This window comes from Saimiri boliviensis, chromosome 17 (assembly GCF_048565385.1).
Source record: "Saimiri boliviensis isolate mSaiBol1 chromosome 17, mSaiBol1.pri, whole genome shotgun sequence".
Taxonomy (NCBI): domain Eukaryota; kingdom Metazoa; phylum Chordata; class Mammalia; order Primates; family Cebidae; genus Saimiri; species Saimiri boliviensis.
In genome coordinates, this window is record NC_133465.1 from 20,332,018 (window position 1) to 20,358,793 (window position 26,776).

A 26,776-nucleotide genomic window follows, 5' to 3' on the forward strand; every position below is an offset into this window, starting at 1 on the left:
AAAGGAATGAAGTGCTTGTATCAGCTGAAATTGGATGAACCTTTAAAACATGCTAAGAAAAGTCAGTCATGAAAGACCACGAACTGTGTGAATCTGTTTATATAAGACAGGCCCAGAATCACAAATCTAGAGGCAGAAAGTGGTAAGTGGTTGTTGGGGTTGCGGGAAGAGGGAAAGAGAATGCCCATGGGCTCGGGACTTCTTTTTGGGCTGATAAAATGTCCTGGCATTAGACAGTGGTGATGGTTACACAATTTTGTAAACATATGAAAACCACTCAATTGTACCCTTTAAAAGTGTGAATGTTATGGTCTATGAATTACAACTTCAGCACGAATACAGACCATGAAAATAAAAATGAATTACAACTCATTCATAGGCCAGACAAAGTAGCTCATACCTATAATCCCAGCACCTTGGGAGGCCAAAGTGGGCAGATCACTTGAGCCCAGGAGTTTGAGACCAGCCTGGGCAAGATGATGAAACCCTGTCTCCACAAAAAGAACAAAAATTAGCTGGGTGTGGTTCATGCCTGTAGTGCCAGCTACTCCAGAAGCTGAGGCGGGAGATGGTCTAAACCCGGGAGGTCAAGGCAGTGGTGAGCCACGATTTCGCCACTGTAATTCAGCCTAGGTGACAGAGCAAGACTCTATCTCAAAACAACAACAAAATGCTATAAAAAAATTACTGAGGCCAGAAATGGTGGCTCAGGCCTGTAATCCCAGCATTTTGGGAGGCCAAGGTGGGAGGATTGCTTGGTGTCAGGAGTTCAAGACCAGCCTGGCCAATGTGGTCAAACTCTGCCTCTATTAAAAATACAAAACAATCAGCTGGGGAGGGTGCTGGACGCCTGTAATCCCAGTTGCTCAGGAGGCCAACACAGGAGAATCGCTTGAACGTGGGAGGCGAAGGCTGCAGTGAGCCGAGATCGAACCACTGCACTCCAGCCTGGGCAACAAGAGCTAGACTCAGTCCAAAAAAAAAAAAAAAAATTCTTGAGGACTCCAAAATACGTGGGCTATGACCATTGATAGTCATCATACTGAAATTAAAACTGAGAAAATCTTTAAAACTTTGCTAATCCACTAAAAATAATAAACCCATTAGATGATCACATAATTTACAGTTTATGAAAAAACAATTAGACAGGGCCGGGCACAGTGGCTCAAGCCTGTAATCCCAGCACATTGGGAGGCCGAGGCAGGTGGATCACGAGGTCAAGAGATCGAGACCACATGGTGAAACTACGTCTCTACTAAAAATACAAAAAATTAGCTGGGCATGGTGGCACGTGCCTGTAATCCCAGCTACTCAGGAGGCTGAGGCAGGAGAATTGCCTGAACCCGGGAGGCGGAGGTTGCGGTGAGCCGAGATCGCGCCATTGCACTCCAGTCTGGGTAACAAGAGCAAAACTCTGTCTCAAAAAAAAAAAAAACCCAATTAGACAAATGACATTGTTTTACATTTTTACAACTCCTTTTAATGTTTGGCTTCACAATAGAATGACTGGATATTCACATATGACTTTTCATTCCGGTGTTTGTGATAGGTTGTTCGTTGAAATAATCCAGGACATCCAGACAAACATGTATGATGGCTGAGGGAAGGAGGACTTTTTTTTACTTTCCAGGAAATTGTAAATATTTTTCTTTGATATTGCACCAAAACTCTACAGATGTTCATTTCTTACACATTAGTTCCAGCGTGGCATCTGAAACCACATCAATAAACTTCTCCTTTTCTGTATATTTGTGAGAGGATGAAACAAGAGTCCTATTCTTCTTCTTATGAAAACACTTTTGACCCTGTGGTCTCCAGAGAGGCATTGGGGGACCCCTGAGAGGCCTGAGGCCAGCTTTGAGAACCGCCTTTCTAGGCCAGTGTCAGCCATTTCCATCACGACCAGCAGGGGCAGTGCGCAGACCGCCAGCACCTGGCCACATGGGGGTTCAGGCCACCCACCTCTACCACACGGTCCCTCTACCCCACCTGCTCTTCCAGATTAGACCCAACACTTCCCAGGGGGCTTCCTCAGGGACGGGACCCAGGCAGCCCCAGACCCCAAATAGCCAAGTGTGGAAACCCCACGACCAGGCCCAGACCTGGGGAGGCCTGAGGTGCCCAATCACCGGGACCTCCTCAGAGGCAGGCTCAATCTCCTCCCGAATTAGGCTGATGGGCAAGCAAGGAAAGACAGGGTCAGGCATGGCACACTCCTTAAACAACTTTAATTAGGCCTCTCCCAGCTTTTCAGTGCACAATGCTTTGCTTTGCTTTGTTTTTTTATCAGTTATCTTGTGCATAGCAGTCACACCATTCCATATGGGTGTGAAAAGCATTATTCTGTTCAAAATAAACATTTAAAATATACTACATGCCGAACGTGGTGGCTCACGCCTGTAATCCCAACACTTTGGGAGGCTGAGGTGGGCGGGTCACTTGAGCTCAGGAGTTCGAGATCAGCCTGGGCAACATGGTGAAACCCCGTCTCCACTAAAAATACAAAAATTATCCGGGTGTGGTGGCACACGCCTGTAGTTCCAGCTACGTGGGAGGCTGAGGCAGGAGAATTGCTTGAACCCGGGAGGTGGAAGTTGCAGTGAGCCGAGATCACGCCGCTGCACCCCAGCCTGGCGACAGACTGAGACTCTGTCTCAAAACAACAACAAAAAAGATCTGTTAAAATTTAGCTCCTCTGTAAACTTACTAGAAGTCCAGGAACAAGTCAGCTGTCTTCCTGGGCCTCAGTTTCCTCACTGGCACCCACAGAGCTGTCAGACAGGCTGGAGCGACCGCCTCGTGCAATTCCAAAGCCTGGTTCTGACTCTGCAGAGTTATGTGAGGGAGGCAGGGTGGGGAGGCTGCTGGCTGCTCTCACGTGGGAGGCAGGAACTGAGCCTCTCCCAGCCCAGTCCACAGGACAGAGAGGAAGAGGCCACAGGAACTTCATCCCCCACGTCCCTGCCTTTCTCACTGCTTTCAGGGTAGAGGCGCCACAGAGCCACGTGCTGCAGAGAGGTCAAGGGAGGTGGAAGGGTGCCACCTCTGGGGCGAGGACTGTGGGCAGTGGCAGGGCAGGTTCATCACGGACGGCAAGTTTGTGGCTGACCTTAGTAAAGGTCAGAAACGAGAACCTGGAGGATTCAGGCCCCAGCTCTGGGATGGCCATGATAACCTCACCCTGGCTGTGGCTGGCACCCCAGAAGGCACAGCTGTCCTTCACTCACACAGAGCAACTCGGGACCGAGGGCGGAGAGGAAGGGCGACTTGAGAGGCACATTTTAGGAAACTGATGACGCAGCCGGCTGCGGTTCTCCAAAGCTCTTCAGCCTGACTGGCTGCCAGCTCCCCGACTTGGCAGCAGGGAGGGCCTCCCCAGCTGACCCCCCTGGCCCGGCACCCCCTTTACTCATGGGTAAAATGTGCTCCCACCACCCAGCACTCACCTGGGCTTGGAGGGCAGGGAGTCTGGCCCATTCTCTCTTAAGAGCAGGGTCCTGAAAACCCCAAAGAGCAGCGCCAAGTGTGCTGAACACAGACTGTGCCCTTGTGCTCCTATGTGGCCACTTGTCCTGGGCAAAAATCAGACTGACGAGGGAACACAATAGGGCCTTAGAGAAGGTGAGAGGAAAAGCAGGGAAGCAAACCCCCAAATTCAGGAGGGGAGGATGGAGTTGGCCTGGAGGGAGCCGGGGCAGGCGGTTGTGGACAGGGCTGGTGGAGCCCCAGCCACTTCCTCAGTAAACTAGAGAAGTAATCCCCGGGGCCAGGTCTGTTTCTGAGGTCCCCCAGCCGGGACAGGTAAGAGGCTAGAGAAGGGTTGTGTATGTGTGTGTGTGTGTGTGTGTGTGTGTGTGTGTACATGTGGGCGTGACAGGTAAGCGGTTGAAGGGTGCGTGTGTGTGTGTATACATGAAGGGGTGTGTGTGTGCATGCGCGTGCGCAACAGGTAAAAGGTTGAAGGAGAAGGGTGTGTGTGTACATGAAGGGGGCTGTGTGTGCACATGAGGGGATGCATGTGTGTGTGTGGCGTGCGTGCACACGACAGGTAAGCGGCTGAAGGGGTATGTGTGTGTACATAAAGGGGGTGTGTGTGCACATGAAGGGTTGTGTGTGTGTGGTGTGTGTGTACATGTACGTGTACCTGAACATTTTCAATGAGCACACACAGGGAGGGCAGGCCCCTTATGGGGAGAGCGGGCATTCCACCCAGGAACCAGAAGTTCTCAGTTCTGTCGACATTAAATATCCATTTCTTCTTCCCCGCTGGACTGTGGGCTCCCTGGAGGGTCCCTACATCCTCCTCCTGCCCTCTCTCCCTGATGCCCAGCACAGGGCCTGCTGCAAAGCAGGTGTTCGGAATATCCATTTCATTCAACTGCATTTCATCAGAGATGGCCCCTCCCAGGCAAGGCAGAATTCGGAAGACAACGCAGACGTGCTCTGAACCAACAGCGAGGCTCTAACCACGCTCTGCGACTTGTTGACTCAGAGACAGTTTGTTCCTGCAGGTTCCCCATGGGGTAGTCAGCCTGGCGGCAGCTCCACCACCTAACAGCCAAGCCCACTCTCCGCTGAGAGGCTGGTGCCCCCAGGAGCCTCCTCTAGGAAGCTGCGACCTCCAGGTGCTGCCTGGACCCGCCGGGCGAGACAAGCTGAGCAGAGGCTGCACTCAGGCCGGCTGCCCGGCAGGCAGATGCTCCCAGCCCTTCGTAAAACCCCACAGTTCAGGGACTAGGGGGCCCCAGGAGTAAAGGGGAGGGAACTGGAGTTGCCTAGTGATAATTTCCTGAGAAAATTCCTAGGGGACACAGGTTCGTCAGCCCCAGACAACTTTCTGAGACAGATGTGTAAAAGCAGCCCCTTCCTCCAGGGGTGCGCTTCTCTCTCTAAAGTCAGAAGCTCACCCTGAGCGTTAGTCACGGCAGACAAACGCCGCAGCCAGTCATTACGCACCCTCACACAGCCTTCCCAGGTGCTGTAGGATACTGCATCATAGAGAGAAAATGAAAACACACCTTACGTTCGCTGCCAGCCACCTGCCGTGGCAATTCTGAACGTCTTAACGCAGTGCCTCCCAGTTTTTCCCAGGTATTTGTGTACACATTTTAAATACAAGTGGGTTCGTACCACATACACTGCTTGCTAGCTTCTTAACCACAGTGTACTTTTCCACATTATTAAAGTTCTTTAAAAATACGATTTTTGAACTGTAACTTCATATTCTGAATGTACTATATTTCACCGATTTCCTGTTTGGGAACACATAGACTGTCTCCAGTTTTGCTCTATTATATACAACACTAAGATGGATATCCTGGGAGATAAATCTCTGATGACTTCCTCAGGATGAATCCCCAAGAGAGAAATGCAGTGCATTTTTACGTGTATTTCTTGGGGTATGTTTTCACAGCCACATGCTCACAGCCGCTCAGAGCTGTCAGCTGCAGGTCTCATGCCTGCTCCCTCCACCTAAAATTGTCCACCACGAAAATTCTGCAGCTGTGTCTTGGCAGCTTAATGTGGATTTGGTATTTTCGAACTCAGAACTCAAAGATGGAAAAACCTATCTGTAGATCTCCAATTAGATGGTTTCAATAATGTAGACGATCCTCTACTCGAAAACAAAACAAGGGCCTTTTCTTTGCAAACAGATAGTTGCATCTCCTTGAAGGCATTTATCTCCTTCACAGCCCGTGTGGGCTCAGAAGCGGGTAAAGCCGGCACTGGCTGCAGGGCCCGGAGTTACCCCGTGGCCGGGGCCGGTCACGTGGTGCCCCAACTGCGAATGCGGGTCCTGGAAACTTGGAGCTCACTCCCGTAAGCGCTAGAAAGCAGCACAGACAGTCGTCACTCCAGGAAAACTGCTGCCTGACCACGACCTTCCAAAACTCGCGACGGCCACAGCACAGTGTAAGAAACGCCAGCCGCCTGCCCTGTCTGTCTCTAACACGTATCACACTTTGAAAATCACATCTGAGAGAAAAACCACCTGCCCTTAGAGAAGCCGGGCAAACACCCACGGAGTCTCCAACCCACCACCTCGGTGGGACGGGGACAAAGCACCACCCCAGCAGGGGCGGCTCCTTCTCCCCACACCTCCTCCCCAGGGCTGTGATGGCTCCCAACCTCACGCCCTGGCACTTTTCACCTCCTTGATCTTATTTCAAGGACACGTTCAAGATAGAACTGGGTCTTTGGACTCCCTAGGGTGTGGCACGAATGAGCGTGCTTTCATCTAGCCCGGGGTTTGACCCATGGTGAGAGCAGCCAGCAGACCCCAGCTCCTGAGACCAGCGGATTTGCTTGGCTGGGGTCTGCCTTGAAGTCACAAGCTTGACCCCATGAGAGACCCCCAGAAAAATGCATTAGCAAGAGCGTGGCCACACTGTGACCCCCGAGTGCCTGTGACAAAGAAAGCCCAGGTACAAGGGTGCAGGCGTCCAGAACAGACCATCTCTACGGGGAGAACAAATGATCAGGGAGAATGGTGGGAAAGAGACGGTGGACACAGGGCTGGAGGAGGCTGCTGTGCCTGGGAGGGATGCCCATACACAAAGCCAATACACCACCAGCAGCTGCAGGACTCCAGGTCCTACCAGCCACAGAGAGAGGGCCCAGGTGTGTCTTCCACGTGAGGGGCAATGGGTGTCCTCTGACCACCGAACCACCATGCTGAGAATGAAACGCATGGCCCGGCCAAGAGTGGCAGAACGTTCCAGCTGGCCGTGAACTTGGGAGGGGTAATAAACAGTGGTAGTAAGCCCCCACGTTTGGGTAGGTGTGCCTGTCATGCGTGTTATCATAGCAATATCTAACCCACACAAATGGCAACTGGCAGATAAAATCCCAAGCCTGACCTCAGTGTCCAGACAAACCCCTTTCCAGAACTATTCAGAGTTTGATTTTCCACTTGTGGTGGGAAGGCCAAAAGACCAGACAAGGGAGGCAAACAGGAGACAGGAGAGGCAAGCAAACCCACCCCTCCCTTTCCCTCCACTGCCAGGTGCCAGAGGAAGTGCTGGAAGAGAGGGCTGGGAGGGCTAGGAGGTGTCGCAGGTGGCCTCTGCAGGGCTGGAAGAGAGGCTTCATCCCAACTGCCAAATCTGAGCTGGGGTCCAGAGGGCTGGGTAGAAAAGGGGTTGGGGCCCACCCCAGCCTCCAAAGAAAGGGATGCTGTGTCCCATCTGTCGGGTCTGTCCTGGGCGTGGAAGAAGATCAGCTGCACATTTGCGGCTGCCGAGTTTGCCATCCCCAGATGTGGCACTGTGCCTAGGCCAGGGAGACCGGGGTGGGGGGAGATGGGGTTTAAAGGAGGGAAAAGCAGCCGGAACAAATGTGAAAGAGTACCTGCCACCAAGCCAGTGCTCCCCAGGCCTCGAGGACACCGTGCAGGGGCCCTCCGCTCAACACCAGGGAATTAACATCCAAGGGAACCCTTAGCAACGGCGCTGACATCTGCTCTGTTACTACGATACGGGAAACACGAGGAGAACAGCGAGATAAGGTAAGCCAGACATCAACGTCTCCTCCACCTGTCAGGCTGACGGGAGGATACAAGACTCAGAGGGGGAGCCTCAAAGGCCTGTCTGAACCCAAGGGACCCACTTGCTGGAAGCTTCGCAGGCTGATCACGCACCAAGAGGGTGAGAGTGGATTCCAGAGTTGAAGCCAGAGCCCAGGGAAGCCAGTGTCTTGACACACATTCCCCAAACGCCATGTCCCCAGCACCTGCCAGGTGTGCCTGCTCGGGATGGCCCTTCCTCCCAGCTCACCTGCCTCGGAACCTGCTGGGGCTCCCCCTCGAGCCGTCATGTGCAGCCATAGGTTACCCTGACAGCCTAGGCCGGGCTGTATGAGTCTGCTCTCAAAAACCTTCAGTGGCTCCCACTACTAAAGAGAAAAGCCCAAGCTGCCCCCCAGGCCGAGGATGACCTGGCACAGACCACCCTTCCGCTCTGCAGCCACCTCACCCTCTGCACAACTTCGGCTCCGGCCACCAGGACCTTGACGTATCCCACAGGCCCAGCCTCGCCTACTGCACCCTCTCACCGGGATGGCCAGAGCCCAGCACCACCTCCCCTGGGGATTCTCTGGCTCCTCCCATCTGGTTCCCATTCAATGGAACTCACCTCCCTCCCGTCAGCATTTCACTCTGCCGGCCTCCCAGGGGGTCTTCCCCTGTTATCCCAATGCCCAGATGTGGTGGGTGTCCAGTGCACCCTCAGGAACTAATGTTAACCATCGAGGAGTCTGTCACTCACTAGAAATACGTACATCCATTATGCACCAATAATGTTTTTTGAGACAGGGTCTTGCTCTGTTGCCCAGGCTGGAGTGCAGTGGCGCTATCACAGCTTGCTGTAGCCTCCACCTCCTTCCTGGGCTCAAGTGATCCTTGCCTCAGCCTCTCAGGTCGCTAGGACTACAGGCCTGTGCCATCACACCTGGTGAATGTTTTAATTTTTTGGTAGAGACAGGGTCTCGCTCTGTTGTCCAGGCTGGTCTTGAACTCCTGGGCTCAAATGATCCTCCTGCCTCAGCCTCCCAAGTAGCTGGGACTATAGGAGTGCCCCACCACACCCAGCCTGCCGGTAACATTTTGTTTCAAAAAGCGCCTCACAGAATAACACCCCGCCTTGCTGGTCTGGAATTCAAGGGCCAACAGTGTGAAGCCCTCACTGCCTGAAACTGCTCCTTTCTCCCCGCCACACATGCGCTCTCTGAGGACCCCCAGCCCCTGCTAAGACTCCTGCAGCCTCGCTTGACTGTGACCTTGAGGAGCAGCAACCTTGGGCCCACGCCATCCAGGACCCTCCAAAGCACACGCACTGGGTGTTGATGAGGCACCAGGCCCACGCCCAGCAGCTCCGTCTCACTGCCCGGGCAGGGGTATTTTTCTCTGTACCCTCACATGGCCTCTCATGGGGCCCGCGTAGGAAGTGTCACTCACTCCTGTGGATCTTTTTTAGCCTAGGAAAGTAAATCCTTGGACATCTTTAATGACCAAAACCTCCCGCTCCAGTGGCCCCCAAATCCCTGCTCGTCTCTTCATCTAACTGATACTGTTCTCTCAGTCTCAGGCAGAAATGCTCTGCAAAGCCTCCAGTCCAAATGAGACATGAAATCACCTACTTCTCCCCCAGCATCTCAAGTGCCAGCCCTCTGATTTAACAGCCATAGCTCTGCCTACGTGTCCCCAGAGGCACAGCTTGCTTGTGTCTTTTCTGAAAGGCCTGACACAGGGCAGGCAAAACTCTTGTATCAAGGCAATCACAGAGCTGACGGCAGCAACAGCACGGTAACCTGGCTGGGGGCAGAGGCTCACACCTGTATCCTAGCACTTTGGGAAGCTGAGGCAGGAGGATCGTTTGAGCCCAGGAGTTTAAGACCAGCCTGGGCAACATAGCAAGACCCCATCTCTACAAAAAAATTTAAAATTTAGCCGGGTGTGGTGGCACACAACTGTAGTTCCAGCTACTCAGGAGGCTGAGGCAGAAGGATCACTTGAGCCCAGGAGATGGAGGCTGCAGGGAGCCACGATGGCGCCACCGCACTCCAGCCTGGGCAACGGAGCAAGACCCTGTGTCTCAAAAAAAAACTTACAGGGTTACCCCCCCACACACACACACACACACACGTGCGCGCACACAGAAAAAAAAGAGGAAATGGAATTCTAACTTAGCACAAAGGTGACCAGAATAACACATAGGTGCCTGTGGCCCCTGGGCTCTCTGCTCAAAAAACGCCCGAGTCCTCCCAGGTCTGCCAGGTACCCGGCTTGGGACAAGCGATGTCCAGCGTTAATACCATTTGTCTTATAATGCAGAGATGCAGGCCTGCTTCCATTTACGCAATTTATGTGGGTCTGGAAAGTCCCAGGCAGGCAGAATCTTTGCAGAGGAAACCTGATTTCAGCTCCCAACTGGGAGCTGCTTGTTGAAGGTGCCCAGAAGAAACCTCTCCATGAAGCAGAGAAGCTTCTGGGGAGGAAGGCCCACCCCTCCTCACCTGCTGGGAAAAGTCCCAGGCCACGGGTGTACGGAGGGCAGTGCTCCAGGTCCCGGGGGCGGCCTCCGTGCGGCCCAGCCCAGGCTCCAGACCCAGGTGGCTCTCCACAGGCCCTGCCGGGCTCTCCTCCATCCTTTCTCCGCCCACCTCACCAGAGCCAGGGTTTGCTTACAGCTGGTAGCCAAGGCAATCCCCGGTGACCTCACCTGCTATCTGCGGGCCAGCTGTCCCCTCTTGCTCACAGAAACACAAACAGACGTTTCTCTGTTGCAACTCCAGGGTGAGGCACTGGCCTTCCTGGGAACCAGCTGTCCAGGTCTCTGCACACTCCCCCTTCTCCTGGCAGAGGCTAAGACCTCAAACAAGTGGGGGTGCCCATAAAGGAGCCGGCTGAGGACTCAGCCAACATGGGGGGCCACCCCAGAACACAGCCTGGTACAGAGAAGACAGGCAGGGGAAAGGCTCAGACAGAACCCCTGGCACTGAGCTGGGAGTTTTCAGGGCTTCTAGGAGGAACTCACAAATTAACAAATGTCCCTGCATTTGCTCAGCCTGACCCTGCACTCTCAACCAGGAGAGGAAGAAGCCGCCTTCATGGGTGCTGCCCGCCTGCCGGGTGTCCGCCACTGGCTGACCAACTGGAATCATCACAAGCCCAAGAGGATGAGGCAACCATCACTCCTTCCAGAAGCAAAGAGAAGAAACCAGCTTGAGAGGTGCAGCCACCTGCTCAAGGCCCCAAAAGCTGGCACCAGGTGCCCTGTTTGGCCCAGCCGAGCTGCACTGAGCCCAGGTGCTTTCCATTCCCCTCTGCCTCCCAGGCACCCCAGCTGCAGGTGTGGTGCCTAATGACAGCAACAAGCCGGGGGTATTCTCCAAGCACCTGCCATGCACCCAGCAGCTGGGAGCGCAGCATCCAAGGAGTTCCCAGAAACTGAGTCGTGCAGTGATTGGCCACATAGGAGTTCTGAGAAGAACTGGGCCGGGGCAGCCTGGAGGGTGTTGCGGAGGAGACGGACAGGATTCCGAGAGCAGGCAAGTGCCAGGATAGAGGGGCAGGGCCTGTGAGGCCTCAGTCACCAGCCTCCAGTGCCCCTTTGCCCCCCCCTCAGGCCTGCAGAGCACAGAGGCACAAAGGAACTGCTGTCTGAGGCCTGGGGCATTCCCAAAGACAGCCCTGCCGCCCACCATACTGAACCAGGTGATCACCCAAACCTCCCAGTCACCCCACAGCCCTAAGGTGTCCCCCTGGCTCCAGGCTCCCCAGCTCAGACCTGGCCAATCCTGACACCAGACAGACTCTCCAAAGGCCCCGTTCCACCCAGACACCTCCAATTCAAGCCCAGGGTCCTCACGTGGGAGTTCATGGCAAACCGCAGGCTCTGCGTTGCCTTCCAAAATCTGTCTTCAAACAAACAAACAGTTGGCATCATAGCTTGTGCCCAGACCCAGGCGCCCCCATATCCACACTCACAACCCCAGACCCAGACGTCCATATCCATACTCACAACCCCAGATCTAAACCTCCATATCCACACTCACAACCCCAGACTTAGATGTTCACATCCACACTCACTACCCCAGACCTAGACCTCCATATCCACACTCACTACCCTAGACCTGGACGTCCATATCCACACTCACAACCCCAGACCCAAACCTCCATATCCACACTCACAACCCCAGACCTAGACGTCCATATCCACACTTAGAACCCCAGACCCAGACCTCAACAACCACACTCACAACCCCAGACCCAGACCTCCCACACCCACACTCACTACCCCAGACCCAGACCTCCATATCCACACTCACTACCCAAGACCCAGACCTCTTACACCCACACTCACTACCCCAGACCCAGACCTCCCACACCCACACTCACAACCCCAGACCCGGACTTCCCACACCCACAATCACTACCCCAGACCCAGACCTCCCACACCCACACTCACTACCCCAGACCCAGACCTCCATATCCACACTCACTACCCAAGACCCAGACCTCTTACACCCACACTCACTACCCCAGACCCAGACCTCCCACACCCACACTCACAACCCCAGACCCGGACTTCCCACACCCACAATCGCTACCCCAGACCTAGACCTCCCACACCCACACTCACTACCCCAGACCCAGACGTCCATATCCACACTCACTACCCCAGACCTAGACCTCCCACACCCACACTCACTACCCCAGACCCAGACATCCATATCCACACTCACTACCCCAGACCCAGACCTCCCACACCCACACTCACTACCCTAGACCTAGACCTCCCACACCCACACTCACTACCCCAGACCTCACACACCCACACTCAATACCCCAGACCTCACACACCCACAATCACTACCCCAGACCCAGACCTCCCACACCCACACTCACTACCTCCATCCCCACCTCATTGCTTCCCTCCCCACCATGTGGCCCTCCCTTGGCAGTGCAGAAGACTGAACGGTCCACAAAGACTGGGCCCAATTCTTTTTCTTCATCACATGCATCACAGCTGGAATCTGTGCCTATTTCTTTGTTTGCTTATTAGTCTCTGGGAGGTTCAGCAGGAGAAGGGCCACCTCCGTTGCGCTGGCTCTGAAGAGCCAGTGCACGCTGCACAGTGCATGCGATGAATCCAGATGAATCAGACGGTGGCCCCAATAAACGCCAGGGCCATACGAAGAGCACTGGGAGTGGAGAGAAGGCGAGTGGAGATCAGTCCGGACAGCTTCCAAGAGGAGAATGTGGTGTAGGGCTTCAGTGGAAAAGGAGGGACTTGGCAGGCAGGTGGCAGCATTCCAGGGAGAGAACTGTCCTCCCAGAAGCACCAGAAAGGAAGAGGAAGCTCACTCCAAGAACTAGGGTAGCTCGGCAGGAGGGAAACTGGCCTGGGCAGGTTAGTGACTGCCCCAAGGTCACAGCCCACTGGCACCAACTTGGGCAGAGCTGGGAACTCTGAAGCTGTAGAAATAGCAAAGTTCCCAAAGTAATTTACAGATTCAATGCTATCCCCATCAAACTACCACTGAGTTTCTTCACAGAATTGGAAAAAAACACCTTAAACTTCATACGGAACCAAACAAGAGCCCGAATAGCCAAGACAATCCTAAGCAAAAAAAAAAAGCTGGAGGCATCAGGCAACCTGACTTCAAACTATACTACAAAGCTACAGTAATCAAAACAGCATGGTACTGGTACCAAAACACAGATATAGACCAATGGAACAGAACAGAGGCCTCAGAAATAACATCACCCATCTACAACCATCTCATCTCTGGCAAACGACAAAAACAAGCAATGGGGAAAGGATTCCCTATTTAATAAGTGGCGCTGGGAAAACTAGCTATATGTAGAAAGCTGAAACTACATCCCTTCCTTACACCTTATAAGAAAATTAACTCTAGATGCATTAAAGACCTAAACATAAGACCTAACACCATTAAAGCCAAAGAAGAAAACCTAGGCAGTAGCATTTAGGACACAGGCATAGGCAAGGACTTCATGACTAAAACACTAAAAGTAATGGCAACAAAAGCCAAAATAGACAAATGGGATCTAATTAAACTAAAGAGCTTCTGCACAGCAAAACAAACTATCATTAGAGTGAACTGGAAACCAACAGAATGAGAAAAAAATTTTGCAATTTACTCGTCTAACAAACGGCTAATATATAGAATCTACAAAGAACTTAAACAAATTTACAAGAAAAAAAACTCCATCAAAAAGTGGGCAAAGGATATGCACAGACACTTCTCTAGAGGACATTTATGCAGCCAACAAACATATGAAAAAAAACTCATCATCACTGGTCATCAGAGAAATGCAAATCAAAACCACGTTGAGATATCATCTCACGCCAGCTACAATGGCAATCATTAAAAAATCTGAAGACAACAGATGCTGGAGAGGATGTGAAGAAATAGAAACACTTTTACACAGTTGGTGGGAGTGTAAATTAGTTTGACCATTGTGGAAGATAGTGTGGCAATTCCTGAAAGATCTAGAAACAGAAATACCATTTGACCCAGTAATCCCATTACTGGGTATATACCCAAAGAATTATAAATCATTCTATTATAAAGACACATGCACATGTATGTTCATTTGTGGCACTGTTCACAATAGCAAAGACTTGGAACCAACCCAAATGCCCATCAACGATAGAGTGCATAGAGAAAATGTGGCATATATACACCAGGGAATACTATGCAGCCTGAATAAAAGATGAGTTCATGTCCTTTGCTGGGACATGGATAAAGCTGGAAACCAGCATTATCAGCAAACTGTCACAAGAACAGAAAACCAAATACCGCATGGTCTCACTCATAAGTGGGTGTTCAACAATGAGAACTTCTACATGGACACAGGGAGGGGAACAGCACACACGGAGGCCTGTCGGGGAGTGGGCAGCTAGGGGAGGGACAGCAGGGGGTGGGGAGCGACAGCAGGGGGTGGGGAGCTAGGGGAGGGATAACATTAGGAGAAATACCTAATGTGGATAATGGGGTGATGGATGCAGCAAACCACCAGGGCACGTATAGAACTATGTAACAAACCTGCACATTCTGCACATATACCCCAGAACTTAAAGTATAATAAATAAAAATTTTAAAAGATATCGCAAAGTGCCCCTCCAGCTTTCACTGAAGTAAGGCTGAGAAAGGAAAGTGAACAGACCCTGCCCTTCAGCATTTCACCCACACCTCCCAACATCCACGGGCCAGGAGTATGCGCAGAAATCACCAGCCCAAACTCAAAATGGCTCTAAGGTTAAATTCACATTCTATCCCCCCCATATAATGATTATCTTAAAAATTAAAGTGACTGGACACAGTGGACCACGCATCTAATCCCAACTCTTTGGGAGGCCGAGGTGGGAGGATTGCTTGAGGCCAGGAGTTTGAGAGCAACCTGGGCAACGTAACAAGACTAAATGTTAAAAATTAACGAATTCATTAATTCAGCTGAATTAAAATAATGCTTCTCCTCCACCCTAAGAGATATCCTTCCAAGAATGTCTTCTAGTAAAATCAAGTCCAGGATTGTGCAACCCTAATTTTATGTAGTAACAGCAGCAGTAGCTGACATGTCTGTGACACCTTATCTGTATCCTAAGTCCCAATCCCCACTGCAATGCCATCGAGTTCCAGAAGCACCCCCATGTTCAGATGCACCCACACAGAGGAGCAGAAAGGAGATACTTCCTCCAAGGTCAACGTTCTGTCCACAGTCTCACTGCTACAGACACAGTCTTGCTTTCAGAGCCGTAAGTTTGCAACTGGACTCCAAAGCTGAGCAGTGGTATAATTTGGGGCTTGTTCAATTTCCCTATACTCCTTTCTTCCTCTGCATAACAGAAGTAATGAATAATGCATTCCTCAACAGGTTTTGTCCATAGTGAATTGTGATAACAGAGTAAAAGTTCCAGGCTGGGCGCGGTGGCTCACACCTGTAATCCCAGTGCTTCGGGAGGCTGAGGCGGGCAGATCACCAGGTCAAGAGATTGAGACCATCCTGGCCAACATGGTAAAAGCCCGTCTCTACTACAAATACAAAAATTAGCTGGGCATGGTGGCACACGCCTGTAGTCCCAGCTACTTGGGAGGCTGAGGCAGGAGAATTGCTTGAACCCGGGAGTGGAGGTTGCAGTGAGCCGAGATTGCACCACTACACTCCAGCCTGGGCGACAGAGTGAGATTCCATCTCAAAAAAAAAAGTTCCAAACACAGTATATGGTACATAGCATGCCCTTAAAAAACAAAACAAAACCTGTTTTTTAAACCAAGCTGGTCCCTGAATGCTGGTGAACTTCTCCACACTAAAAGAATGAACTGAGTGTTTTAAAAAACTGTACCCCCCTTCCCCCCACCCCCAACCGCAGACCCTGATGATGAATGAAATCTTGGCTTGGGGCTGTCAGCCAAGGCCATCTGGGCCAGACCACAGGGCAGGAAACAGCAGCCTTCTTCCTCCTGCTCCTGCAAGAACTCTGGCCCAGAGAGGACCTTCCTTCAGCTGACCACACCCACTTCCCTGAGAACATTCCAGAACATTCCATGCTAGGCCATGAGACTCCAGGAAGTAGCTCTTACCACCTCCTTGCAGCAGCTGGGAGAAGACACCCCTCCCTTCCAGGACTCCATGCACAACTTGTGACCTTCCCCCCTGCCCATCACGACGGCCTCCCCACAGAGGGCAAAGGGTCAGCTCACATACCTACAGCCCGCCTCCCTCCAGCATCTCTAGGCTAGAGAGAGATGGCCTGGGGGACTGAGGGGCTCGTCCTTGACTATAGCCCCAGTTTGGCTTCTTAATCTCTCTTTACTTGGGCCCTGGACTGGTCATCTGCCTCCAGTCCTGGTAGCCACTACAAATAAACAAGACTCGTCAAGGACTAGCCAGAAATACTTCCCTCCTCAACCATCCTCAACAGCTCCCACTGCCTCCTGAAAAGTTCAGAGGCCACACCTGGTGGTCCTCCACAACACAGTCCGAACTCACCCTCTGTTCCGTACAGGACTCCCTAGCTACACCAGAGTGGATCACACCAGGAATCGTACCCACGCTTCTGGACCTGTAAGCACAGACTCCCCTCCTACCTCCACCCAGCGGGGTCCCACTCCTCCCACACCCTGCCTGACTCTACCATGAGCTTTTTATTTTTCTCATCTCTGAATTCCTCCAGCATGGTACTTCCAAACTCAGACATCCACATGCCACCTGCCAGCCCCATGTGGCCCCCGGATGACTCTTCACTTAATATGTCCCTTTCAATCAACCTACTCTTTTACGTGAACAAAGTTACTTCTAACAGAAACTTTGTGTCTCCACCATAAATAGAAAAACCATCCCATATACCATAAATACTGAAAAAGACAAAGTTACTCTCTAATATACGTGAAAATAAATAATCGGGAAAACATGTTTGAGTGCTCGTCTGCATCCCGACGAGGTAAAGCTGTACACAGCTTGTAAATGTACACTTCCTCGAGGGGGTGGGTCCTGACACGGCCCCTGCGTGTAGGGAGCCCTGACATCCTGAGCATGTTGGCTGACCACGCAGCCTTCAAAGTCCTCACAAATCCCAACCCACTCTGAGACGCACAGCCTCGGCACTTTATTTTTGCCTTCCTTGTGGCCCTTGGGCTTTTGGCCCCGTCTAACGGTTATCTGGTGACTTGTCACCAAATGTGGGATCCCAGGGAGGGAGCAGAGCCTTAGCCCCTGCACGCGGCATGACCCACAATACAAAGGGCTCCCCAGCAGCAGGCTCCAATCTGCTCAGGGCTCCCCGTCCCCGCAGGACCCAGGCCACCTGCTGCTAGCACACAGCTCCTCTGCCCTGGACCCCCAAATCCATCTCCGTCCACTGGGGTGTTTGAAAGGACCATGCAGAGCAGCAGCTGAAGTACCCACAGGCCGGTGGCCATCCTGCAACCCCGGCGCCTCTCCAGTGGAAGCTGCAGGACCCAGCGCAGCCTGGAAAAGCTGGTTTCCAGTCAACGATTAACCAGACTCCCCAGACAGACCAATCCTTTCCCCAGAAGTGAGCAAAGTTCTGGGAAAACCCCTGCAGAACTGCCCGGACTCTGAGAAGACCGAGGAGACATCTTCCAACATCCCTGGAGCCAGGAGGCCCAGAAACACCTACCAGGAACAAGGGGCTTCACCCAGAGAAGGCTCCACCTGCAGAGGCCACCCTCCTCCCAGCGCCAGCGTCAGGAGACCCAGGTGTTCCCGGAGGATCTGAATCACTGGACTTGTCAATAAGTGGCAGCCACCAGGCGGCCCAGCTGGAGCCAAACCAAGGCCTGGAATCTCCTCGTGGATGCGAGCCTGGCAAGGCCCCCACGGCCCCAGTGACACAGCCTCCTGAAAATGAGGGATTCAGGACGCTTCCTCTTAGAGGGCAGCCCTCTTAGGGAATGTTCGTCTGGCTGCTTTTACAGATGTCACGTCAAGCATTTTTTGGTTAGAAAGAGCACATTTTCTGAAAAGGTATCCAAAATATTCATTACGGTCAGTGGTGGGTGGTGCATGGGACGTCAGCCTCTCATAACTTCCTGGAGCCCCAGCGGCCGGGAGCGGCGGGGGGGCCCTTTGGGGTGTGGCTCTTCAGGAGGAAGGCAAAGTCAAGCACAGATAATGACCGATGCTATCAACCAACCGCTTCCAAGAGGCACCTCCGGAGGGCAAGGGCAATGAAACAACCCTCACGTGTCAGGGAGTGCTCACATCCTGACATCTGCTGCAGAGAGAAGGAAGATGACAAGGAGCTCCTCGCTGACCTTCTCATAGTGCAAACAAGCTACTGGTGGAAAAAAACGTGTTCAGATGCAATAAATAAATAAATAAATAAATAAATAAATAAACCCGCCATCAGCAACCTATTCCCACGGGGCATAACAGCAGGTGCTACAGAGAGAGAGAAAGAGAGAGAATGAATGAGAGAGAGGCAGACAGATGGCATAATCACCAAGAGGCTCTCACACTGGCTTCCAAGGAGCCAGGGGTGCCCAGTGTCTCCTCAGAACTGTGCAGGTGGAAGCAGGGGCTGGGAACAAGGTGGGTTATTACAACCCAACCCAGAGCGATTCAGCTTGTGTCCCCTTCATCTATCAGGTAAGATTTGATTTGAAGAAAAGATCCTGCCGTAAAAATGTTGAGAAGTGCTGATATGTTATATGAAAGGGTGGAAGGAGGCTGGGCGTGTCATGCCTCTAACCTCAGCTCCTACTTGGGAGGCCAAGGCAGGTGGATCACCAGGAGTTTGAGACCAGCCTGGCCAACATGGTGAAACTCCATCTCTACTAAAAATATAAAAATTAGCCAGGCGTGGTGGCAAACATCTATAGCCCCAGCCATTCGGGAGGCTGAGGTGGGAGGATGGCTTGAGCCCAGGAGTCTGAGGCTGCTGTAAGTCATGATCTAGCCACCATACTGCAGCTGAGGTAACAGAGTGAGACCTTGTCTTAAAATTAGAAAAATAAAATTCCTTGGAGGCCAGGCATAGTGGCTCACACCTGTAACCCCAGAACTTTGGGAGGCTGAGGCGGGCAATCACTTGAGGTCAGGAGTTCGAGACCAGCCTGTCCAACATGGCAAAACCTGCCTCTAACAAAAATCCAAAATGACTAGGGCGTGGCCATGGGTGTCTGCAGTCTCAGCTATCTGGGAGGCTGAGGCAGGACATTTGCCTGAACCTGGGAGGTGGAGGTTGCAGTGAGCCAATATTGCACCATTATACTCCAGCCCACGCAAAAGAGTGAGACTGTCTAAAAAAAAAAAAAAGAAAGAAAGAAAAGAAAAAAAGAGAAAAGCGTGGAATGTGCTAGAAGCCGTCTCTGAGTGTGCAGCACCACACACCCCAGCGTGCAGGAAATCAGCTAGCATTCGTTCTGCTCAGGTGCTCCATGCTGAGAAGCAACACAGGGGAGATGTCGCCCTTCACAGGGTCCCTCCTGACCACTCTCCCCGTCCCCTGGCAGGACCACAGGCCAGGAGGACCAAGTCCACAAACACAGGGGACACCAGCTGAAGCCAAGTCTTGAGCCAAGTCAAGCATTTGGAAAAGAGACTTGAGCCCCAGCAGGACAGGGGCTAATGTGGGCCTCAGAGCCAGATATGTGCACACAGTCCAGAGGCCAAAGGCATGTGAGAGACCCTGTCCATGATGGGAGCTGATCTCGGTCAGTCCCTGGGGCAGGCATGGCGGCGACAGGCTACTTTCACCTGTGCCCAGAGGTCACTTCACAGAAAGGCCATGTCCGTGGGAAGGTCCAGGGTGGACCAGTCACCAAGGTATGAAGAGGACTGAGTGTTCGCCATCCGTACAGCTGAGAACTGCAGGAGACTGCCACAGTGCTGTGCAGACGGCAGAGCCCCAGAGTCCAGACAGCCATGCAGACGGCACCCTCTACACACTCTACACCAGGCGTCCCCAAACTACGGCCCGCGGGCCGCATGCAGCCCCCTGAGGCCATTTATCTGGCTCCCCGCGGCACTTCAGGAAGGGGCACCTCTTTCATTGGTGGTCAGTGAGAGGAGCACAGCATGTGGCGGCCCTCCAACGGTCTGAGGGACAGTGAACTGGCCCCCTGTGTAAAAAGTTTGGGGACGACTGCTCTACACCCTCGCACTGAGCCCGAGTCCAGACAGCTGTGTAGACAGCACCCTCTACACACTCCACACCCTCACACTGAGCTCCAGAGTCCAGACAGCTGTGTAGGCGGCACCCTCTACACACTCTACACCCTCGCACTGAGCTCCAGAGTGCAGACAGCCATGTAGACAGCACCCTCTACACACTCCACACCCTCACACTGAGCTCCGGAGTCCAGACAGCCGTGTAGACGGCACCCTCTACAACCTCACACTGAGTCCCAGAGTCCAAACAGCTATGTAGACGGCACCCTCTACACACTCCACACCCTCACACTGAGCCCCAGAGTCCAGACAGCTGTGTAGACGGCACCCTCTACATACTCTACCCACTCACACTGAGCCCTAGAGTCCAGACAGCTGTGTAGACGGCACCTCAACACACTCTACACACATGCTGAGCTCCAGAGTCCAGACAGCCATGTAGACAGCACCCTCTACACACTCTACACCCTCACACTGAGCCGCAGAATCCAGACACCCATGTAGACGGAACCGTCTACACACTCTACACCCTCACACTGAGCCCCAGAATCCAGACACCTGTGTAGACGGCACCCTATATACACTCTACACCCTCACACTGAGCCCCAAAGTCCAGACAGCTGTGTAGATGGTACCCTCAACACCCTCTACACACACACGCTGAGCTCCAGAGTCCAGATGGCTGTGTAGACAGCACCCTCTACACACTCTGCACTCTCACACTGAGCCACACAGTCCAGACAGCTGTGTAGATGGCACCCTCTACACACTCTACACGCTCACACTGAGCCCCAGGATCCAGACAGCTGTGTAGACGGCACCCTCTACACACTCTACACACACACGCTGAGCTCCAAAGTCCAGACACCCATGTAGATGGCACCCTCTAAACACAAACACTGAGCCCCAGAGTCCAGACAGCCATGTAGACAACACCCTCTACACACTCTACACCCTCACACTGAGCCCCAGAGTCCAGACAGCTGTGTAGACGGCACCCTCTACAGCCCCTACACCCTCACACTAAGCCCCAGAGTCCAGACAGCTGTGCGCCTACCACCTTTAGCAAAGCAAAGATCGGGAGCTCTGCTGGCCTTATGCAATGGCCATATGTTTTGTCTACCCAGCATTCCTTTCCTTTCTTTGAGAATCACTCTTCAGGTCAAAGTAATCATGCCCAGTGCTTCTGGGTACACAGTCCCTCCTTGCTCCTCTTCCTGGGTGAATGTGATGAGGATAATAAATTAGAATATCCCCGCCCCTAGGCAGAGTAACTGGCTCAGGGCATGTGATTTGGGCCAAGCCGTACATGTCCTCCCTGGGGTCTCACCAGAGTTCCTGAGAAAGAAACCCAGTGTCTGGGGCTTGAGATGGCCAGTAGCCATCTGGCTGCATCTAGAAACAGCCTGTCTGCAGCTAAACAGAGCTGAGAGTTGACGGTGAATCATCCCACACCCATCACCAATGGCTGGATCCAGCCATGCCTGAACCGCTATTCTGATCCCCAGCTTGCCAGGCCCACAGAGCCCCGATTTTGCTTAAGCTAGTTTGAATTAGGTGCTTGTCGTTTGCCATCAGGAGCCCTGAGTAAGTCACCTGCAGTGTGTAGGAGGGAGTGACCATGTAGCACACACAGTAAACAGATGTGCCGATGTCTTTCCAGACATGGCGGGAGCGGGCGGGAGCTTTCTGCCGCCACTCCTGCTCCTGACTGCCCCTTGGGAGTCCCGTGCCAGCAGCAGTCGGGCCCAGAGACCCCAGGCCAGCACCGCTCTCCCTCGGGGCACAGAACTGGCCCTGGCTCCTCAACAGCAGCCACATGGCCCAAAGAAGCCTCTCCATGGGGGCTCCCCCCACGGCCCCTGGATGGCAGGGCAGCCTCTCCTGTCCGTCACCACGTGTGACCTGCTCCCTCGGTCTTCACCATTCATTCACGTCTGCCGGTACCTCTAACTCTGTCCCAGGGTATTCCAAGCCCTGACTCATATCCCAGGCTTTCCATTCAGGCTCCATTATCCATCCACCTCTGAACACCTCAGGTCTGCTGGTCTTCGGGGTACCAGTTCAACCAGAAAGAACACAGGAAGGAAGCCTCACATCTGACAAAAGAACCTTGGGTGCTAATTCGAGGGCAGAGGGTGCATCCTTAGCACCCACGCACCAGGCACCATCCTCTGATCCACTAACTGTGGGCACCAGGCCCCGTGGCCACAACCCCTCCTCACCGTCCACCAAAATCTCACCCCGCAGACACGGCCCCTCCTCCCCCTCCACCAAAATCTCACCCCACAGACACAGCACCTCCTCCCCCTTCATCAAAATCTCCCCCCACAGACACGGCCCCTCCTCCCCCTCCACCAAAATCTCCCCCCCCAGACACGGCCCCTCCTCACCCTCCATCAAAATCTCCCCCCACAGACACGGCCCCTCCTCCCCCTCCATCAAAATCTCACCCCACAGACACAGCACCTCCTCCCCCTCCACCAAAATCTCCCCCCACAGACACGGCCCCTCCTCACCCTCCATCAAAATCTCCCCCCACAGACACGGCCCCTCCTCCCCCTCCACCAAAATCTCCGCCCACAGACACGGCCCCTCCTCACCCTCCATCAAAATCTCACCTCACAGACACAGCACCTCCTCCTCCCTCTCCAACAAAATCTCACCCCACAGACACGGCCCCTCCTCCCCCTCCACCAAAATCTCCCCCGACAGACACGGCCTCTCCTCCCCGTCCACCAAAATCTCACCCCACAGACACGGCGCCTCCTCCCTCTCCATCAAAATCTCCCCCCACAGACAGAGCCCCTCCTCCCTCTCCATCAAAATCTCCCCCCACCGACACGGCACCTCCTCCCTCTCCATCAAAATCTCCCCCCACCGACACGGCACCTCCTCCCTCTCCATCAAAATCTCCCCCCACAGACATGCCTCCTCCTCCCTCTCCACCAAAATCTCACCCCACAGACACGCCTCCTCCCCCTCCACCAAAATCTCACCCCACAGACACGGCGCCTCCTCCCTCTCCATCAAAATCTCACCCCACAGACACGCCTTCTCCTCTGCCTCCACCAAAATCTCACCCCACAAACACGGCGCCCCCTCCCTCTCCATCAAAATCTCCCCCCACAGACACGGCAGCTTCTCACCCTCCACCAAGCTCTCACCCCACAGACACAGTGCCTCCTCCCCCTCCACCAAAATCTCCCCCCACAGACACGGCCCCTCCTCACCCTCCAGTCAGAATATCACCAGCTGAGTCTGAATGTGAATGTAGGTGCTGAAATGCTTAATAAATCCACAGGTAGGAAACAGTCGAAAGAAGGAGCCAGAAAGGGATAAGCTGAATGACTCATACATGAAATAATCTGAAAATTAATATAAATAGGAAATTAAAAGTCCCCAGGTAAGCCACAGAAAACACCTTAAAAAGCCCAAGAGGGCAGAAACGTATAAAATAAACCTATAATTGCAAGATAAAAGCATAAAAGAAGCGGTGTTTGAGATAAAATGCGACAAATGTGATAAATTCATGTTTTAGCATTAGTAATGTGTGGGCAGTGGTGCTACCTGGAGAACTGGCTGCATGAAGCCTTTTTGGAGGCTGGGCTGGGCCTGTGGGATGGCAGCTGGCATGGCTGGGGCTGGTGTGGGGTCCTGGGGCCAGGGCTTGCTGGAGGGCGGTCCCCAAGGGCCAACAGGCATGGGAGAGGCAGAATATACACCATGTTGGGGAGTAAAGGCTGTGTGCCCTCCCAGGACACCGCCTCCACCACCGCCGGCTACACTCGGGCCTGCCCGCCTCCCTGTGCTCCTCTCCGTCTGCCCTGCCTGCCCGAAGCCCCTCTCGGCCCGCGCTCCACTATCTGCTTCTCCCACTCCTGCCCAGGCGGCCTGCTGTGCAGAGCTCCTGCAGCCAGCTCAGATCTGCCCTTCCTGGGTGGCCACTCCTCCCCACCACCACCCCGGGAGCACCCCAAATGACCCCTGGCTCTGCTCCCCTCCAGCTCTGCCTCTGCCTCTGCTCCTGACATCCCCAGGGCTCCAGGTGCCGTCCCTCATCTTATCCTTCCAGATCTATCACATGTCCCCACGAGGAGGCCTTTCTGGACGTCCCCATCCTCCTGGAAGAGCCTCTCCCACCCCACAGGCCCTTCCCCGGCCGCCTGCCCTTTCCCTCACGCTGAGGCTATGCTGCATCTGTTGATGTGCTTATCTTCTCCTGGCTCATCTCTGCATCCTCTTTATCCTCTTTATTTATATTTATTTTTGAGACCAAGTCTTGCTGTGTTGCCCAGGCTGGAATGCAGTGGTGCAATCTGAGCTAACTGCAACCTCCACCTCCCGGGTTCAAGCGATTCTCATGTCTCAGCCACCGAAGTAGCTGGCACTACAGGTGTGCACCACCACACCTGGCTAATTTTTGTATTTTCAGTAGAGACGGGGTTTCACCACATTGGCCAGGCTGGTCTCAAGCTCCTGACTTCAAGTGATCCATCTGCCTTGGCCTCCCAAAGTGCTGTGATTACAGGTCTGAGCCACCGAGCCCGGCCCTCTTTATTCTTTTATTCATTCATTCCACCAATATTAACTGAGCACCTACTATGTGCCAGATCCCATGCTAGGACTGGGGACACAATGATGAGCAAGACAGACACTGTCCCTGCCATCCTGGAACTCCCAACTTGTAGAGAAAAAACACTGAGCAAATAAACATATATAACTAAGTCAGGACATGCTGTGATAAAGGCTGGGATAGAAAGGCGTAGGCTGATGCGGCAGGCGAGCGTCAGTGCAGATGGAGGAGCTGGGGGAGGAGACTCTGAGAAAGTGACACTGAACTGGGGCCAGTAGGGTGAGCAGAGCGAGTCGGGCACACTTATCCAGGCACACAGCTGGTGTTTGCTAAACGTGTGGAACAAATGAGTGACTAACAAGCCAGAATCCCAAGTGTGTGCCCTGGGTCCCTCCAGACACAACATCCCCACCCCTGTCACCCTGAGGTGCCCCTCTGACTGGCACCCGGGCAGGTTTTCCAGCCCACATGCCTCCTGCAGTGCCCACCTTGTCACCTTGCAGAGCCGCTTGCTGGGACTGGAGGAGATCTCCACTCAGAACCCCTCATGGCCTGGCTGAGCCCGCCAGCAGCCCTCGGCTGGAGAGCAAGCGGGTCTCTCTCGCCTGCAGACTCAGTCGTGGTGATGGCTGCCCGGAGCACCCGGCGCGGAAGCGCGGTGAGACGGCCTCTGGGCTCAGTGGGAAACAGCCCCGATCTTGTTCGATTGCTGTCCCGCGGTGCCTGCCACAGGACAGCAAAAGACAGACAGCCACATTGCCACGTCTTTTCCTTGTCACCCAGCGGCCCACAAATGACACTTCCTCCAGGTCTAACTGCCTGCATGAGCATTGAGCATCTGGGACCCTTTCCTCATGGCCACTGGACCGTGTTGCCGACTCTCATCTCCCTGCCTTGACTGCTCATTAGTTCAGAGCTCAACGTGCACTTCAAACACAGCAAAGTGTACACAGCTCTGCGGCCTGGGGAGGTAGGTGACCTGGCTCTCCCCAGTCTCAACCTTCTGGCTAATCAGTTTTTCCCAATCTTATTTTTATGATTTCTATTTAGTTACATGTACACATACATACATACATACATACATATAAGTATAGACATATAGACAGACATACCTGAATATATAAATTATCTACATATAGATCCAGTATGGAATAACCTACTTTACCTTTCTACTATGAATATATCTTTTAGACATGTAGATATATTATAAATATGTTTTTAAAAAATCAACCGGGCACGGTGGCTCACGCCTGTAATCCTAGCACTTTGGGAGGCCGAGGTGGGTGGATTATCTGAGGTCAGGAGTTCAAGACCAGCCTGGCCATCATGGTGAAACCCCATCTTCAAAAAAATAATAAAATAAAATAATTTAAAAATAAGAGACAGAATCTCACTATGTTGCCCAGGTTTGGCTGAAACTCCTGGATGGAGTGCTCTGCCTGCCTGGCCTCCCAAAGTGCTGGAATCATGGGTGTGAGCCGCCGTGCCTAGCCATAAACACGTCTTTTTGTATTTCCTTTTTATATTTCTTCTCAAAGACTTTTTTTTTTTTTTTTTTTTTTTTTTTTTTCAGAGACAGGGTCTCACCATATTGCCTGGGCTAGTCTTGAACTCATGGGATCAAGTGATCCTCCCGCCCCAGCTTCCAAAAGTGCTGGGATTCTGGGCATGAACCACCACACCCAGCCTTCGTATTTCTTACATAAATAAAATACAGAGAGAGATAAACACATATTCTTGTAAGCATCCTCAATTCATTTATGGAACAAGATAGAGGAAGAAATGAATACAATGGACAGATGACAGGAAATACCAAGGACGGATAAGACAATCTTTGCGGAAAGAATTCAGAATACAGTTAGTTGCACTCTGCTGTGAGCAGAATATAGAACTAGAGATCAGAAGCCGACTCAGTCCCAGCTCACCCAGCTACCTGATTGTGAAGAGAAAAACAGTGCACACACACACCCTCCTCCTTAACCCAGCCAATCTGAGGCTTTATCAGCCATTAAAAGTCTGTCATCTAATCTGCGCTGCTT

General features: G+C 52.9%; 1 protein-coding gene across 6 annotated transcripts in view; it reads right to left on the reverse strand.

Annotated features, from left to right (window-relative positions):
- RPH3AL (rabphilin 3A like (without C2 domains)) overlaps window positions 1-18,077 on the reverse strand; it is a 122,783-nt gene extending 104,706 nt beyond the window's left edge. For 3 of the 6 annotated variants that reach the window (XR_012514578.1, XR_012514577.1, XM_039476459.2), the window contains exon 1: window positions 17,667-18,074. The gene's annotated coding sequence lies outside the window, so the exon portion shown is untranslated. Of the gene's footprint in view, window positions 1-17,666 lie in introns of all 6 variants that reach the window. The other 3 variants (XM_074388327.1, XM_039476460.2, XM_039476461.2) reach the window with 3 other exon arrangements.
- Window positions 18,078-26,776: the final 8,699 nt, after the last annotated feature.